General features: G+C 37.3%; 1 protein-coding gene across 9 annotated transcripts in view; it reads right to left on the bottom strand.

Moving 5' to 3' along the window:
• Positions 1-14984, bottom strand: part of EPC1 (enhancer of polycomb homolog 1) — a 65183-nt gene that overhangs the window by 34157 nt on the left and 16042 nt on the right. The window lies entirely within an intron of this gene.

The following is a 14984-nucleotide window of genomic DNA, read 5'->3' as shown; positions in this document are numbered from 1 at the left end:
AGTAATACTTTGTAACTCAAATAATTTGGATGGCAAAAGCCTGGATTCCAGCACTTTTATTAGTTACAGGGACTTGATACTACTGTTAACAGTGTTCAGCACTGATAAAAGAGCAGTGTCATCTGAATAACAAGCAATGTGGTAGCCCAACCTTGCAGCAAACAAGTTTCTATTCTGTTTCACTATTCTTCCACAGGCAGATACACTCAGGGTTGTCTGTTCCAACACAGACATGAGCCTCAACTATTCCAGTTTTAAATCATCACCGAGTACTATACATAGGACTGGGTGAAGTTAAAGGCTAAGCTAAGAACTTACATTTCAACAGACAGCAGAATTAGAAAGAAGTCAAGTCAGCTGAGTGAAATTTTTCACATTCTCTCAAAGTTTTTTACATGAACTATGAAAAAACAGTATGCCTATCACTCGTTTCATAGACTTTGTTCTTCAGGTTATCAAATGATCCTCAATAAACCAACCCTCTTCTCCCTTTGCAGTTTAGACACCTCTCAGTCTGGATCCACCGATCAACCTGGCAGCAGTACACAGTACAATCAAGACAGGTAAGACAAACAAACAAAGCCTTAAGAGTGAGCAGCACCTCCAGCTTCCCAGCATTGTCTACCAAGGACTCAGAAACATTCCCTTTCACAGGCCACACTTCACAAACTGCAAAACTCGACAGTTTCCCAGATCTATATACAATCAAAGAGTCTGAAGAAAAAACAAGTCTAAGAACAGGATCTAGTTGGTTTGGGGTTTTTCTTAGAAGTACTAAGAAGAGATCTTGAAAACTTTACCTACCTAGAGCTACTACTTTTCCCCTCGGAATTTGCAGTAAGACTCCAAAACTCAACATTACCTATGGCTTGACTCTCATATCTCTGAATACCAAACTGCACAACTACCCAAGGATTTTACATAAACAAATATCCAATCTGGTTGACTGGGGCAGCCTATATGCCAGGCATCACTAGTAACCAAACTCCTCAGAGAATGCAGAAACATTTTTGGACACTAACTGAAATACAAGTGTGCATTTTATCAGAGTACCACTTTGCCTAGCACCATCTCAAAAAGGAGCCCATAGGCATCATCACCAAGGAGAGTAAAAATGCACAAAACCATACTTCCACAGCTGTTCCCTCTGAGCCACAAGGTATCAGAAACTGGGAGTCTCATTTTAGTCTTTATGTTTAGCAGTCCATTAATTTCTTTCCTCTACAAACTTTTGAGGCCAGTATGCTCTATTCAACTTTAATGTTAAAGAGGCTTGAAAGAAACTCAGTACATTTGCAACTTTATATTTTATCCATTTACCTTTCCCCTGAACCAAAAATAGTAATAAAAAAAAGATAAATCAGTGAGTGAATGGGGTTTATACAGGATCTCTAACACACAAAATTAAACCACCTGTACCTCCCCTAAGACTGCTTCATTTACAACATTCATGTCAGGTTTAACTACCTCTTCTGTCAAGTACAGTTTCATTATCTCAAGCAGTCATTCACATTAAAAGTAATAGAATTTAACTGATGTTTCTACTGAACATTATACGTTAATATGGGGATAGAAAAATATAAAAACCATTAACACGAAAACCAAGTATCAATATTTGTCTAAGTTCATTCATTCACAAGTTGAGGCTCAGCATCTCATGTCAGACAACCAAAAAAGAAATCTGCCTTACAACCTAAACAATCTAAGCACCTTTCAAGAAGTCATATGTGTATTCCTCATATGACAGTTCAGTTAAAAAAATTCAAAATAAAGAAGCTTCTAGAGCATTGTCTTAAAATTATCAAGCTTATTTATGATTCTAAAAATAAACAAACCTTTTTAACATTAACCACTTCAGTGCTATGGGGAAGAAAAAGTCTGCAGAAAAAGCATACAGTGCAGCATGACTAAAAGCTCATCCGTTAAACAAGCCCTTTTGCAGGCTTCACAGTATCTTCATTTAAGTACTTTACTCCTCTGCATAGCACAAAATGGCAATAAATTACTATACAGTGCTGAGCAGAAACGTGAGCTGCGTAAGCACACACAGGATGGCAGAGTATACCCAACCTTGTCTTTGAATAACTGTCAGTGCCAATGGTATCAAAGTTCCTATCTTGTACTTCTCCAAATTACAATTCTTGTTATAAGAAAAAAAAAAAAAAAAAAAGGGCACTGCAGTTTGTAACTTAGTAAAAGGAGCTTTTTAATATACCAAGACCACAAGGTATCACGAGAGCTGAAGAAGACATTTGAGAAAACTGAAGTAACACCCCACCAAGTACAAATGCCAGCAAAGACATAACCAAGAGTTATACTACATAAGGCATCGAGTAAAGAAGAAATGTGCTTAACAATTACTGGAATTGCTCTAGCCAACAAAATTTTGTCAAAGTACATTAATGAAAATTCAAGTAAAACCTACCCACACTTCTCAACTAAACACTCTGAGCTTCTGTATTTGCAACATCAACAGATTAGAGTTTCAAGTCCGATGCCACAAAGGTGGGAAAGTGCTTCTCCAACAGTGACAGGTGCAATACTGAATAACTTAAAACAGACTTTCCAATCAGCTTATCTATGTATTTCCTTCTATAGATGTCAGTCTTCAGTTTGTAAATCTGCACATTTAGACACTTTGCTTGACTTAGAATAAACATTGCTACATCTCAATGCAAAGATGCTACCTAGAGTAGAGGCCTGTATTAGGCTGAAAAGCTTAGACAAAATACCAACTTAAAAGTTTCCCAATCAGTGAAGTGCATTTTGAATGATAAACTCCCATGAGTTAGACACCAGTTATTCATCGTGCTTTGTAATCTCCCAAGTTTATTTAGACTGCCTTTAAAAATGCAAGACAGACTAGCATATCAAATTCATGACCTTCTACCTGCAATTACATTCAAACCTGTTTCTAAGGTATAAACACTCAGCAACAAAGTAAAGTCATACAGAGTGTTATGATATGAAATACCTATCTGCAACAATGGAAGAGGGTAGGAAAGAAAGAACAGAAGTGAATGGGAAAGGCTTCCTCTAAGAACAAGCATTTCCTTAATACTTGTAAGCTCCGCGTATTTTAAGCAACATTGTTATTCTCTCAGTGCACATAGTTAAGGGTTAAATGTCTGACTGGGACAAAACAGAACTGCCCAATGCCATGCAAAAGGAGAGTCAACTGAATCCCATCATTCCAGTCTCAACACAGAGGTGCCTGCTTTTCCACTACACCTGCAGCTGCTCACTGTTACTGATGCTCAGTGGGCCATTCCCAGCTGCAGGGGAATCAAGTTACAGTGGCATGAATATATATGATTTGATGTATCTACAGAATATGTAAACATATTAAGCACAAAAGACAGTTTAGAGACTGCTTTGTGCCCTTCTCAAACACTGAGTCTGAGAATACAGCCCACATAACAGCAGAGAAACACAGTCACAGGACTTCAGGAAATACCCTTATGCCAGACCTGTCCTTCTCACCACTTGATGCTGTGCAAATTACCAGAACCTGTGAGATATTTGTACTTGTCATTAATTCATTACATCCCTTCTGCACAAGGACTATTTTGCCTACATTACCATTATATTTATAAAGGATTATTCAGCACATTGTGTTTTGAAAAATATCAACTTTACACTGAACACATTCCCAGAGAATAAAATTCAGAGCTGCCTAACATGTTATGCTTTCAAAAATTACCAACTGCAGCTTCAGTTTCACACTGCTTACCTCATTAAATGGCTTGATTTGGCTTACAGTAACTGCAAGCCAAAGTAAGGCGAGGTTCCCTCAATCCCTGGAAATGATACTGTTGCCAAAAGCTGAGTCAGGACCTCAAGATCCAATTCCACCTGTGCAGACAATGCCATCTGCTGAAGTGGTGGGTTTACTTCCTTCAAACTCTCATCAATAAATCCCATCTAACATTCTTAGGCAATGCAAATGTGTAATTGATATTTAACAAACGTGCAAGAGTGAAGTGTTGAAACAATTCAGAGTTAACTTATCAGCCAGTATTTAACCCTATGAACTTCTGAAGAGAAATTACACCACAGACTAAATCATGCACACTCGCTCTTCCTGGAAATGGTAGGAATAAACCACAGAAACAAAATAAACATCCATCCAGTATAAACACAGATGTGAACTCTACATACACACCTGACCACAGTGCAAAACAACTGCGGATAAGACACTCACTCCAGCAAAATTATTGCTGAATCTTCCCCTTCCCTCTACTAACTAAAACAAGTGCTTCTTATACAGTGTTCTTCTTGAGCACAGGTCAAGTAAGAAGTCATACTTATTTTGCTGAGAGACAGAACAATGATTTTCCTGAGAAAATTAACACTGGAAAACATTCAAACTACTACTTTCCAGAAAATTACACCAGTGAAATCAGTTTAATACAAGCCAAAATAAAATGTCAGATACCTCCCCTACTTTACTTTTAAAAATTCCAGAGTTAAGCGAACTTCTGGATACAACATTTAAAAATAATCAGGTTACTAAATCATGAACAGTGACCTTTTTTACCTGATGAAATGAATGAATTATGAACAGATCAATGACTTGGTTTTACAGGTTTGGTTTTTTGACAGGCTCTCATTCACCAATGAGACTGTCAATGAATATTTTTCTTATTGCTTCTGGATAGCTTCAGAATTTCATACTATTCTGCCACATAATACCAAAACTGTTACCTTCTGATGGGACTTGTTCCACAACCTACCCATGCCAGCAATTCTTGAAAGTTAAAGCCAGTAGATGTTTGTTACTTTCCTCAGTAACAGAAACTTATTAGGACCACCTCAGAGTTTCTCTTCCCTCATCAGCATCCCCAATAAGGTTTTGTCTTTATTTCTAGGACATTCTGTATCCCACATCCCAAACACTTAAAGACAGCTAAAGCCCTCAAAGAAAGCATTTCACGACTACCAGCACAAGGTCCTTCTGTAGTGAAGTACAGATGCTATGGAAACCAAGCCAGACTAGGGTTTAAGCATTAACTGCACCAAACCTCATGTTTTCTGTTCTAGTCCAAGACATGCCTTTTTTTTTTCAATATTCTAAATTTCTTCTCAAGACAGGACACCTCAAAGGAAATAATTCTCCTTCAGAGGAAGGCTGAGAGCATGAACATGCAACAGAAATTTCTGTTAATCACTCGTATCCTACAGCTCTGGTGAAGATTTATTAGACACAGGTGCTTTGTAAACATGCGTGTTTCACTGATTTCCCACACACATTTCCTTCTCACAGAACAAACCTTACATTACTGACAAAAAAAGAGAAGCTGTTTTACTTCAGTTTTAGTAGCTCAAGTTCCTTCACCTGATACATACAGCAAGAGCATAAATTCTTGCCTATTGACTTGCCTTTTATTACTATGAAAAACATTAGTTCCCCAAGAGGGACTGAATTAAACTACCTTTAATCCTTATACTTGAACAGCCTTATTTTGTACTTGGCCTACTTCAAGACCACAGCATCTTCATCAAAAAACAAAGCAAGTACACTGATATTAATAATGACTTCCTTCTAACTGAACAAGATAAATAGCAAGAGAAGGGCTAACAAGGTGATCATCTTTGGCAAAGAACACATGAAAGCAAAAAAAAAAAAAAAAATCACTGAAAACCAGAAGACAGTACATAAGTGTACCTCTAAGTATCTGAAAGATCCAACACTTCTGTGTAAGCAACCTGCTTAAAGAGTTCTGTACATAATACAAAATATTCTGCAAGACTCAGATTTGTTGGCTCTTACCTGTAGCCTTACTCCTGGTTTCCAATAAAACCACTCTCTTGTCTTGAATTCAGCTTTTTTATGAGGTATAGCAGATCTAGGTTACTGAATTATAAGTATTGTAAGTCATATCACAATACTGCAAAATCTCATTCTGAAGCCAGTTCCTATTTTCTGCCACTCCTTTCAGAATTCTTTCTTGTATTTAAGTACTGAGAAAAATCAAGTACCAAAAGTCACTTGTCCTGCTGAAATACTAATACAGGATTGGAGGTGGGGGGTATAGTCTCACCTCACAGTGAAAAGCTTCATTTCTTAAGCAAAGATGAGGGCACAGGGGAAATCAGAAATCCAATTTTATCACCAGTGTTTAATGAAACTTAAGAAGGAGAAAAAAACTAGATAATTTAGAAATACAAGACAATGGGACGTTTCAAATAATTACATCCTGGGAAATGCCTGGAAGATGTTACATACTATGTAGGCAGAGTGACATGATGATAATGGCATAATAAAGAAAAAAGAAAAAACATCAAGTCACATAAAGTGCTTCCATATCTATGCCAAGAAAGGCATCTTCTAATTACAGATCAACAGCGTTTGGAAAAGCAATATGCACCCTTCTTCCCCTTCCTAAACATCTTTAACTCACAATCATTACACTTTCACAATAACACACCCTGGCACAAAATCCCTGAGTTTTGAAAAGGAAAATCTGGAAAAAGAAGCGTATGCAGAATTCATCTTTGCATGCTAACACCTTCCTAGCATCCATGTTCTGAATTGAACATCTGACCAACGAAAAAGCTGAAGACTACAGCTCTTAAAATCGTAACAGAAAACAAACGCTAGCACTAAATGTGTATATAGGGCAGCCTTTACTGCTGATCTCTCTCCTCAAACGTAAGCTTCGTAAGTCTTCCAGGCAGGCTGCAAGATCTGTGATTTCTGTTTACAACTTGGAAGGAACCTTGAAGTCTTGAAATTGATATAAAGTATGAACTCAAATGTATGTTGGAAAGTAATCCTTTCCAAATAGACCCTCTTGAAAGCTTTCAATTCAAAAAGTGTTAATTTCTTAATTCCTGATTAAATATAAAGGAAACAAATCTTTAAGTATGGTACTTAAACCTTAAGAGGATCATTTCCTCTCTCACTCAATCTATCTACCTGTGCTTGAAGAAACTGACAGACCAGAAAGTTTTCAAACTTTTGTTCCATCCTCAATTCATGCAATTCACCTTCACATTTCTGTTTACTCAGAACAGGGTTGGTCCTTGAAAGCACATAAGCTGAATACACAGAAATACACACACACTAGTGGATGGAAGAGCAGAGCATACTCACTAAACAGGAAGAGTACATCTACAGACACAAAAGCAGCATCCAGCATTTTCTGCCTGGTACATCAGTCATTTGATGTGTTCCTTGACACTAACGCCAGTGTTTCCTCTTACAAGTACAATGTGGAAAAGTAGTATAAAAAAACTAAGTAACTTACTACATACACCTATAGCCTGCCAATTACAATATTCTGTTCTAGCAGAGCAGATGCTCACACATATACACATATTTGGTCCTATAAAACAAAAACTTGAAAAAATAATGCATTAACTTACAGGTATTCAAAACTCAGACTAAATACCCTTTACAGATCGATAAATAATTGCATACACATTTCTGAGGAATATAATCACATAATCAGGGCACAATTATTGTGACTGCTACAAGCAAAGTGGTCTACTCAATGAAAATAGCAGATTTAAGGGCTTGCTACACTGCATATTCTTCCTACCTGAAACAAATTAATACTAGGCAGGTTCCTATGAACAACTAAAATTTTACTGGAATAAATACACCATGTTTAGCTATTAAAACAAAAAGAAAACTAAGGACACATAACATGCTTCTCAAACATTAAGGTTACTGAACTAGTGCCCCTACCGTTATTCTTCTGCATACAATTAATGCCCAACCTTTGCTGAAATATATTATACGATGGATGAAAGCTGAGAGTCAGGAAGATAACATTTTGGGGTTTCTCCTTAAGGTCAGCTGTGAAAATTCCCAGAAGGTTAAGCCTTTCCACACAAGTCTGGCTTTAAAATGATTTAGTTTACCCTGACAAACCCCTCTCCTTCAAATCCCTGACAGTTATATTACTTGTGCTCTCAAGAATACTGCTAACAAAGTTATATGTGTGGGCATCCCCCTTTCCCTGACTTAATATAAACAATTTGAGACAGACTTTTAAACTCTTTCAACTGTTAAAAATCCTCACTGCAAGTAAGTGAGTATTAAGTAAATCTAACCTTTTTTACTTCAAGTGTGAACACGGACAACTGGTCTCACTGTAGTTAATTATGCTATGCAGAAAGCTACTGCTGTTATATGACTTCTCCGTGGAAGGGACCCACAAGGATCATCAAGTTCAACTCCTGGCTCTGCCCAGAACAATCCCAAGAATTACACCACGTGCCTGAGAACATTGAAGATGCTTCTTCAACTCTGTCAGGCTTGGTGTTGTGACCACTTCCATGGGGAGCCTATTCCAGTGCCCAACACACTCTGAATGAAGAAGCTTTTGCTAATAGCCACCCTAAACATTACTTGACACAGCTTCATGCCATCAAGATTATTGACAATGTCTTAATTATCCTGCTTTAAAAGGAAAAACCTCTTTCAGTATTAGCATTATAGACAATAATCAAACTGAAGTTTGCCAATTCATATCCTCCATTAATTTCAAAAGAGAATCTGGACCTCCTGGAGAAGCCTCTGACATGCATAACCAACTCCTACTATTTTCTGGAAGTTTAATTATTTTCAGCGTTCCTTTAGAGCATGACATACACACTGTTACCATTATTACATGCTTAACTGACAGCATATACAGAACACCTGATCAAACCACTTCCACGGCAGTCCCCTGCTCACAATCTCAACTTAGTGCCTAACTTCCCTATGGTGTAACAACAGGACACCTATCATGATTCCTAAACTTTTACACAGAACTGTCAGCTTCCAGGAAGTTGTCAAATCCCAAAGGCATAACCTATACATCTTCTTCCTAAGTAGAGGCCCATCCCAGTTAGAAACTATGAATAAAATTTACTCAATCTCATTCCAGACTGAAATAAATGGCACCAGCCGGTAATGGAAGTCTATGCCACCACCATGCCTCTGACTTTAAAGGGAACACTGCAGCCAATCGGTAGGTTTCATATCATAGCATTAACAACAGTCTTCAGGTAGCTGAAGGCAGTGCATGACTTGCTCACTATAGAAGCTACTCCTCACGACCTGCCAGATTTTCCTACCTTGCATAAATGTTCAGGTGCACAGAATAACTTACAAACATCAAACAGAACAGGAAGCTTTGGTATAACTGAAGATGGAATATGCAGGAAGTCATCACTGTTACTCTTACATTTGAAATTTGGCCCCACTTGTCAAGAGCTGCCACATTTTTTCTCTCAAAATTCTCTGGCTAAGCACTTCAAACCTTTTTCACACAGGTATATCTAAAGTAAGTGACTGAGCTCAGTACCAAACTAAAAGGTAAAGCTAAGGTCATGGCATGAGCTCACAGAAAAATCTCTTCCAGCTATGAACTGAGGAGTCTGTAGACTATTACTTTAGCCAAAACTGCAAAAGGCTCTTGTTTTTGTGTTCTCCTATCAAACATGCAGGTTATTGGAAATCTAATCTATGAGTTAAGTGTATTTAAAATTATGCACAAAAAAAATGCTTAGACTGGCATACAAAATTAATGCCTTTGCTATGAGTGAGCAGAAAAGATGCACAAAGGGGAACACAAACAAGAAGCAATACTCTTCCAGTTCACAGGACTCATGAATCAAAGACTATGCAAAAAGACCTGTCTCTACTCTCCTCATTTACTTCAAAACTCTTTAATGTTTCAGTTGTCCTTTTCTAAAAAGAGACCACTGAAGGAGTTCAGTTGTTCTACTTAAGATTTCAGGACTTCTACAGCTGGAAAGGGGGGCACAGATTCTCTTCTGTTAGTAAGCAAAAAGCTTTACAGAGTTTTCTAACACTGCATCAAAGAAAAAAAAAAAAAAAAAAAAAACAAACAACCCAAAAAAACCCAACAAACCCAGACTGGAAACTAATGATTCAGTTACAGTACCTGCTATGATTTTACATTCATGTAATTCTGATTGCCCCAACAAGACTCTAAAATACTCAATACCCATCAGTCATGCATCAGTAAGGCAGTGGTTAGTTTAAGTGTACTTAAGGCCCCATGCACACAATTAGAAATACACACTTTCATGGAAGCACTCACAGAATGCAGTTTCTTAAGCTGGCAAGAATGTAATAAAAAAAAAAGACTGGAGAACCTTTAGTGAAATTTCCATATGTAAGTTAACACTGTTCATACACTGACTCACTACACCTCAGCTGCATGCTTACTTCACACATTTTGAATTCATTAGGGCTTAGATGATAACATATGGGTGTCTTTTTGTACATTCCTTACCAACTTTTTCCCTTGATAAGCTAAAAACAGCTGTTTCAGCAGCAAGAGACCCTGGATATGGTAGCCTCCCAATGCCTGCAGTATGGATTTGGGAGGAGAAAAATATTTTTCTGTGCAGATATGGCTTGGAAGAGATCTGTGCTAGCAGTGCCCAAGGCAGTTCCATGGAAAGGATGTGATCCTTGAGCCTATCCAAAGTGGGTAAATGAAAATTTACCAGTAGCACTTTGTTAAATTAAGACACATCCTATTAGAGAATATGTTTGAAGTGTTCTGAAGCATTTGAATGAACATTAGCTTATCTTCACCGGGTCTTCAACAGCATTTAGCAAATACTGACAGGTCATGCTGAAGGGGGAAAATTACATCTAATAATGAAATTTTAACATATAAGCTTTTCTTAAACATCCCCAAAGCCAGTGCAGGAAAGATAATACAACTGTGGATTTAAAGAGATCAAAACCAGAACGTAAACTATTTCAACAGTTTGCTCAAACACCAGGTAACAGAGTAGGACAGTACCCAGAAATGATAATTACACATACAGACTTAATTCCAGCCCCTGTGCAAGCTGTCAGTTAGACCATGACACATATACAAAGGAAAACAGTAAGAACTGAATGAACAGCTGTACAGATTATAATTTTGGACTCTGGGTGCTTAATTCTTCTATCTGTAACTAGCAACACTAACTAACATTAGAAATCAAGCTTTAATTTTAAACTGTGAACCACAGTAACAACTCCACATAGTGCATCACCATCAGAAATCTAGTAGGACAAGCAAGCAGCTACACCAGAGCTAGGGTGAGGACAAGGATTCATCACCAGACCAGGATCTCAGTCAGAAGAGGGAGTTAGGAATAATTCAATAAAGCAACAGCATTCTCTCTCTCTCTCCTACCTCAACACCAAGGACAAAGACACTGGCATTTAAAAAACTGTACCCGAGGGAGAAAGTGCATTTAACCTATACAAACTTGAACACAAAGAAGACAGAAACCAAAACTAACATCCAAAACCTTAGCAGACCATAGTACTATCAGCATTTACATAAGGATAACAAACTCACTCAAGGAAAAAATGAAACAACTCCCCTCCACAAACGCATGATAATTCCCACAACCCTAGGGCTGTTATTAACTCTGGAAATGTCATCAACACAGACAAGTTTTCTATTAGGTAATTAATTTCTCAGATCTATACTAAGGCACTTAATTGAAAGTATCTCTGCTCACACTAATCTTTGCTAGGGCACTGCTTCAACTAAGAAATTTTAACTTCCCAACATCTTAAAAAAGCCTTATTAATGTTGGCATGGTGTCCTTCAAACACATGGCTTTGTTCCTTCTTTTTCACTCTCTTAAAAAAACCCAGAACCCAACCAACTATACTCATAGTAATTTTCCATAAGGATGTATTTTTTAAATGATCCATGAAGTCTCAACACCCCTTCCCCCCCACCCAAATTTTCTATTTTTTATCTAAGATAATCTAGAGGCTAGACATGTAGAGTGTGTCCTTTCTACTTTCCTTTCAAAAAATGCAAGGAAAACAAGTATAGTTTCCCTTGGTTTGGTTGGAGGCCATAAAATCTAGGCTACCTGTAGAGCTACATGTACTTTCTTTCTGAAGTGTTACTGAACACGTTCAAAAACCTTCAGTCTGTCATATTTTTTAACTTGCTTAGCTAAAGTTACCTCTGGTCTGCTTTTCCAGCTGTCTCCTTTTAGTCTAGAATCTGCCTCCTCAAAAACAGAAAACCACAGAGTACACAAATGAACACCTTTTAAAAAGTCCTATATAAATGCTAAACAAATCCACTCCACCTACTTGTTTATTCACTTTTATCAATGGACTTGATAGCCAAATCTGCATTATTGTATTATTAACAGTGGTCTGTTGTCTGGTTCTCAAAATTACAGCATTGAGGATCTGTATCACTCAAAAGCAGCATTTTGAAATAATATCGGGATGTTTAATGTTATGTTAGAAGTTCCATTACATTTTGAAGGATTTTTTTTTAAAATGTGTATGTCTCATGATACTTTCCAGTTTCTTAGATTTAGCAACAGACTTGGCAACAGCCACAACGTGTTTATCTCAGAAACCTGGCAGCTAAACCATCTGTCAGAACACAAGATCAGTTGGTAACTTCCAGTACTGCTGTCTTCATGTCAAAGAGTTTTTTTACTCATCTTTTACCTCCAAACAAAACCACTGACTGAAGCCATGGCTTGAAGCAAGGCAGACTCCCCTTGTAACAGAATTAACACCACTTAAGGCCCTTAGCTGTCACTTCCTTTAAAAGGGTTACTATATCCCTAGTATCAACTGTGTATTTTACGACTCCCATAGACTCAGCAAGGTTGTTTTTCCTTCAAAAGACTTACAGAATAACACTTCTAAACTGAAGCTTCCAGTTGTAATAATGAAGACACACTATTTTCACTATTCACTTCTTTGTAGGAACATGATGGGAGAAAGATAAGATGAAAGTGAAGCAAAATAAGATTCCTTTTTGTGCATCAAAACAGTAATTAGTCATTTAAATATCTTGTGACTTGATGCCTGAATATTAAATCTCTTTGATTGCATTTTTCCCTAGGGAAAGTTATTTAGTCAAGAGGAGATCTCTTAGCTCCAAATATCTGTTCATTTAAAATTACATTTATGCAAAACTCAAACCAATGTTAGAATTCTATTTATAAAAAGTTAAAAATGCTTATTCACACTAGTTGAAGACACCCTCTCCTCCAGAATCTTATGGACCCTTTGCCATCTGTTTTTAATAAGAACATCCATCATTTTTGTAAGCATTAGGGAAAAAAAATCCTCCAACTCAAGTCTTCAGCTACATAACACAAACTACCAACTTTCCAAAATCATGCATGGCCTGAAGTTTGGGAAACAGAACACAGTATGGAATTAAACCTATGAGGTTTGCCACAACTTAAGTCATAGAACTGCGCTCTCTGTTGTCACCACTAATATAAACTGAAGAGAAAGCTTTTTAGGTCAACAAGAGGGAAGGAAGGAAATTCAACAAGTTTGCAGAAACAATATGGAACAAGCGTTTAATATCAAAACTATTTTACATAAGAAGGTCCAAAAATGATTCAGAAAGACACCTGTGTTTACTGACAGCAAACAAATTTCTTTTGGAGCTGTGTGTTTGTGTGCGTACACACATATTCAAAACAAATGCAGAAGCAAACTTTAGCTGTGGGAAGCGTCTACTTATACCTAGAGCTAACCCTCAAAGCTAAATTTAGGAAACAAAAGCATCAGGTTAACCACAAAAACAAGTCTTATAATTAATGTTTAAAATCTTTTCCTTACCCATTACTACTTTTACTTAGCTAGGACATGTATCTCTGGGTTTAGGGAGACTATACAGACAGCCCATGTAATTTTCTAGCCTGAAAACTTGTAACTGCCAGGCAAACAGTAAAAGAGAAAGACAGCAACCTGACATTTCTACATAAATAAATGCATGCATGCATTCTCACTCTCTTGAACTGAGAAATAAACTCAGCAAGCGTCATAACAAACAACAAAATTTAAAATTCTGGTAGAAGAGGAAATTAAAGGTGCTTTCTCTCATATTCAAAATCTACAGGTATCACTTCAGAATAGATCATCTGTGCCCGATAGAAACACAAGCATCCTAAGCACTGCTACCTACAGTAGCAGTAAATACTCCTCAATGGATACCATGTTGAAGTTCTAAGCATCTTCACAAAAATAAACACCACCAAAACAACCTGATAAAACCCAACCTACCAATTAGAAAAATTCAAAAAAACAACCACAAAACCACGACACTTCACAATATACATTTTAGCAGATGTTTAAAGCAACTTATGACTTGCAGAAGACTTGGAAATACCAAATTATGTTAAAATGGTAGGGAGTTATGCTAAAAAAAAAGCCTCAGAGAGTGGTTACTCTATGGACAACAACACACAAAGCACATTACTCTCTAGAAACCTTTCTGTTCGAAGACATTTCATAAAAATTCACGCAATCCATTAACTAAGAGCAATAGTGCCACAAAGAGGAAACTCTATTTAAAGATGATACCTCTTTTAAAACAAATGCAACTCCAAGTTTGCTACATCCAGAACTACAAACAGAAACTTTAAAGCCTGTCACCTTCAAAGGACAATGGAAGTCTGACAGCTAGAAAAACTCAGGACTATGAAATTGTCACAGAATCACTGAATATTCTGAGTTGTAAGGGACCCAACAAGGATCATCGAGTTCAACTCTTAAGTGAATGGTCCAAAAGAGGATCGAACCCACAACCTTGGCTTTATTAGCACCCTGCTCTAACCAACTGAGCTAGTGTCACCTTTGTTCTTAGCACCAAATTTCAAAACACGCTTACATAACTGTATTTCTACAGTACTTCCCTATTTGCTGTACTTAATGCACAGATGGGGAAAACAGATTATACTACGGAAATAATTAAAGATTTACAACACTGCAAATAACACACTTCAGAGCAGAGTCTTTAACAATAACAGTTACCAAGTGTTTTACCTTCAGCAGTAACAGCTACTGATTGTTTTACCTATCTTGGAAAGCGCTTGAGTGAATGATTAAATGACCCAGAAGTTCAAAATGGTTTAAAGTTTCATCCTCCACTGAGACAGCAAAACCGAGCAGGAAGCGATAGACTTTTAGCCTCCAACACGGATTTCCTTACCCTGAGTAGCGC

The sequence above is a fragment of the Corvus cornix genome, chromosome 2, assembly GCF_000738735.6.
Source record: "Corvus cornix cornix isolate S_Up_H32 chromosome 2, ASM73873v5, whole genome shotgun sequence".
Taxonomy (NCBI): domain Eukaryota; kingdom Metazoa; phylum Chordata; class Aves; order Passeriformes; family Corvidae; genus Corvus; species Corvus cornix.
This window is presented reverse-complemented; position numbering and strand designations above follow the sequence as displayed.